The sequence below is a fragment of the Myotis davidii genome, unplaced genomic scaffold (assembly GCF_000327345.1).
Source record: "Myotis davidii unplaced genomic scaffold, ASM32734v1 scaffold430, whole genome shotgun sequence".
Classification (NCBI taxonomy): Eukaryota; Metazoa; Chordata; class Mammalia; order Chiroptera; family Vespertilionidae; genus Myotis; species Myotis davidii.
Genome location: NW_006285247.1, coordinates 939,028 through 944,085, shown reverse-complemented (window position 1 = coordinate 944,085; position 5,058 = coordinate 939,028).

The following is a 5,058-nucleotide window of genomic DNA, read 5'->3' as shown; positions in this document are numbered from 1 at the left end:
GTCCCTAGGCCTGGCTGGGGATCAGAGCCAATCAGGGTCTTCTGGCTGCTGGCCAGAGCCTCCCTTCGTTCCACATCGCCCCCTGGTGGTCAGTGCACATCATAGCAAGCGATCAAACTCTGGGTCTCCTGGTAGAACTTTCGAGGGGACAATTTGCATATTAGGCTTTTATATACATAGAGAGAAAATACAGATTTGGATTAAGCTTTCCTATGTGTATGTCTCACACTTGAATCTCATTCAGTAATCCATGCCAGGTGTGGATCCTCTTGACTCACTATTATTATTAGTGAAACACTGTGCAGATATATGAAAAGTCTGGGTGCCTCTGCCCTGACAGTGTCTGGGATCCTGTACCAAGCAGCCTTTCCAGACAGTCTCAGTTTCTTGGGGAGCCTAATGTAGATGTGCAATGGAGCCTGTCTGACTCATAGGGCCCTGGTGAGTCCCCACAGGCCAAACCACCCCAACGCCAAAATTAGTAAAGCAAAAAAGATGAGCATGAAATGATTCCTAACTCTAAGTCCTTTGGTTGCCACAAGGGAACCAAGGGTAGGTTTTCCATGCTTAAAAATTGTAGACAACAGTGATCCTCTATAAGAGATTAAAACGGTTACTTGGGTTTTAGGATAGTCTGAGCTTAGGAAGAAAAACCAAAACCAAATCTTAACACTGGGTATATTTAATCCATGTTTATTGATCAATGGGATTACAGCTTGTTTACTTTTTGGAGCAAATATAAACATTAGGGCTTGTGACAGTGTTTAAAAGCTAACAAATGGTGTGTGGCCCTAGCTGGTTTGGCTCAGTGGATAGAGCGTTGGTCTGCAGACTGAAGGGTCCCAGGTTCGTTTCCAGTCAAGGGCACATGCCTGGGTTGTGGCGCGATCCCCAACGTGGGGTGCGTAGGAGGCAGCCGATTAATGATTCTCCTCATCATTGATGTTTCTATCTCTCTCCCCCTCTCCCTCTCTGAAATCAATACAAATATATTTAAAAAACACACACTCACAAAACAAATGGTGTGTGTGTGGTATGTATATAAAAAATAGCATATAAACAAGGTCTATAGATATATATTTTTTCTATCTTTCTTCTGTTTTATTGCTGGTATAGCTTTTATTATTAACAGCCCAAAGTAGTAGATGCCTTAGAAATAGGCATGAGATATGGAATAGGAAATACGCTACTTTACTGGCTTTGGCATTGACAATCTCCTAATGATCTTTCAAGCTGTCTGCAATTTAGATTCATCAGGAAAGGGTGTGTTGAAAAATGTGTTTCACGGAGTGTGTTCTCTGAGGCAGGAACACCATGCGTTGAGGCAGCCCCTCCTACTCAGTCACCCATTGTCCTTCCTGCTTTGGTTACATGGTTACCTCCTCCTGGGGCACCTTCACTCACCAATGTCTAAATCATAGATGCTCTTCAGCGCCTACTTCATAAGCCACCCTACCCTCCACGCTTTGCTGAGTACATCTTTCCTCTCAGAACTACCCCCCTCCCCCAAGGTCTTGGTCTGTGCTTCAAGTGCATGATTTCCCAAGTCTTGATGCTCCAAGACCTCTTCTCCCATCCATAAATTCCATGTTTTGGAAAAGGTGTGTCTCCCAAGTAAACAGTATTTATTAAGAAAAAGTTCATCTATTCAACAAGTGCCTTTTGCTTGAACAGTTATTGTGTAACTATCAATAATGTCATTTTAATTTAGTATTATGAATTTCATAATTACTTGAGTCACTCTTATGGTTGTGGCACTAATTATAATAATGAGGGAAGAGTTAGGTCAGCAGCTAGTGGCCTAACTCCAGCTGTTGGGCTATCCTTGTGTCCAGGCTCTGGACATGTCCACCGAATATGTCCCTGTAAAAATTCCAACGATGTCATTGACAAGTGATCAAAGCTACTGATGAGCATGAGGTAAGCAGTGTTGTTAACAGAGTTAATATTGTTTCAGCCTGAAGAAACCTGACCTTTTTATTTTCCCTGGTCTGATAAACTTTCCATTTCTGCAAAGCTTTAATGTTGAAAATAAAACTTTCTAAAACCCCTAAGGTTCTGTGGAAGCTAAAGTGAGAATGAGGAGCCTCTATTCTATGCCTCTTTGACTCTTTTACTAAACTTCAGCTGTATTCAACACCATTGTGACCTCAAAGGTTCTGGTTTCAGAAAAGCAGTGATCATGGATGATTGTCTACAATGTAAAATATTAGCTATTAAAGGGAAAGTTTCAGAGTTAACATAGTGTCCTGCCTTTCCAAATATATACTTGGTTGAGCTTGGAAGTTACGTTTCTTATAGCCAGTCTCATAGAAACAACCTTTAAAGAGGGAATTATGAGTTATAACTGCAGTCCTACTGTGTGCGAGGCACTGATTAAGACACTTCACATTGGCCTGGCTGGTGTGGCTCAGTGGTTGAGCATTGATCCAGGAACCAAGAGGTCACCCAGCAGTTCAAGTCCATTCCGGTCAGGGTGTACAGGAGGCAGCCAATTGATAATTCTTTTCTCTTATCAATGTTTCTATCTCTATCCCTCTCCCTTCCTCTCACTCTCTAAAAATCAATAAAGAAAAACAAATTTTTAAAGAGACTTCACATTTGTTGTCTCTACTTCACCAACATTTCTGAACGGTGGGTTTTATCTTCTCCATGTAATTCATGTAGATTTATATTTCCATTCACTTAATTTTTTCCTCTTTAAGTCTGGTGTCCTTCCTCTGTTCAGACTTGCCGTTGACACTGCTTATTCAAAGTCTAAAGTTATTACAGTAGAAATGAAAAGAGAATCAAAAGAATATGGTGCTTGTCTATAAAGTCTGAATAATAAACTTGAAAGGACACTTTCAAAGTCAATTTTGACCACAACAGAAAGATACAAATTCTTGGGCTAGAAGAAAGCCATAAGGACAAAGAGTTCCTAATTTCATCTTTTTATAAAAGAGTGGGCTGTTTCTAGTTTACCCTTATTTCTGGAGTACAGCCCCGTGGGCACCAACTGAGGAGCTGGAATATCTACTAGTGTCTCTTCTCTTTAAACAAAAACTTTAGTTTTTGTCTTTCAAGTAGGGCAAGCTCATCTAGGCTCCTCAGCCCCCACCAGCTTCATTCTGTTCGAGGCCAATTAAGACTTGGCAAATGCCTCAAGGACCCACTTCTCTACACTTTTCTTCCCTCAAGATTCTTGGCCCCTCAAGTCCTATATGACTTAGTGTCTTAGTCAGATAGGGCTTCTATTGCAACTATACCACAGACTGGGTGGCTTAAACAACATTTATTTCTTATGCTTCTGGAGACTGGAAGTCCAAGAGCAGGGTGCCCGCAGGGCTGGGTTCTTGGTGAGGGCCCTCTTCCTGCTTCACAGATGGCTGTCTTCCCACTGGAACCTCTCCTGGCAGAGAAAGAAGGAGCAAGCTCTCTTGTATCTCTTCTTATAATGGCACTCAGTTCTCATGACCTCCCAGAAGCACCAGCTCCAAATGCCATCACATTGGGAATTAGGGTTCAACATATGAATTTGATGGGCGGGGGGAGGGGGGGGTTCACAAATGTTCAATCCATAGTACTTGGTAACTTTAAACTCTAATTTTTAAAAATATGTCTTGTCCTAGCCAGTTTGGCTCAGTGGATAGAGCATCAGCCTATAGACTGAAGGGTCCCAAGTTTGATTCCAGTCAAGGGCATGTACATCAGTTGCAGGCTCCATCCTCGGCCCTGGTCTGGGTGCCCAGGCATGTGCCCTGATCAGGAATCAAACTGGTGACCTCTTGGTTCATGGGTTGATGCTCCACCATTGAGCCACACTGCCCAGGCTTAAACTCTAATTTTTTAATGCTATTTCCATAAGACTCTCAACGCTTGGCTCAGCTGCTGCTTTCTGCTGAACTTTCTCACACCTCAATGCTTGTGAATGAGGAAATGTCCCAAAGAAAAGGCAGTGTGCAGTAGGACTGTGGCACGGGCACAGTCTTCATGACCCTCAGTGTTCCTTGGTGAGCAGCAGAATGTTTCCCTTTGGAAACATTCAATGTGGCACCAGCTGCTGGCAGACCTGATGGACTAGGGACACAGTAACAAATGGAAACCAAGGACCAATTGCCCCATGTTTGCCCCACCCATACTTTAAGGCCTCATGTCTCCTTAAACCCACAAGAGACAAGAGCAGAGCAGGTAGAAAAACTGCACTGAATAGGATTCAGTTCTTATCATCAAGATAGAACTTGGGAACTCCAGATAGAACTTAAGTTCAGCCATAAAAAATAGAAGCATATATATATACTGCACATCTGCATTTGTGGCCCATGAAAGTCACACCTGCTAATGGAATCATAACCTATATATGTTCTGTGGCTTGCTTAACAATATATAAATATGTAAAATTTCCCCAGATAAAATGTATAGACTTACCTTTTCTTTTTAATATTTGCATAATATTCCTTAGTAAGGTTGGATGTGAATGATTCCTCCATTCTACCACTAATGGATGTCTAAGAGATTTTTCATTGTTTCTATTATAAACTACATTATCATGTTCTCATGCTTTTACTGATGAATTGTTGGGGAGCACTTGAGACTTGGTTGGAAAGTTTGTAAGGAGGACATTCTGAGAAAAGGGAAGTGTGCCAAAGGTCACCCACCCTGTTCCAACTTAGGAGAGTGCCGAAGGTGGCACCCTAATTATTCCTTGACCTTTCCAAACAAGTCTCTGCATGTGCAGACCCCCGGCTGTTCACTGGAATCCTTACACTTAATCTTTGGGTGTCCTTGCTTAAAAGACACTGCAGACACATGTGTCCTCCCAAGATTACATACCGTACTGATTGTATTTAAAAGATAAACTTTTTCTCAAACTGCTGTTAAAATAAAAGCCTAATGAGGCAGGCAATCAAGGCTGCCTGGTTCCTTTAGCCAGGCTGTCCCTTAGCCCTCTCTTTTACAGTAAGTATTGTGTTGGAGTAATCCATTCATCCATCACTCAGGGTCTGCTGGTTAGCCCCGGCAATGAATGACAAAAATTCTGGGAGTAAAAGTGCCAATTTAAAATATATCCACACTTAA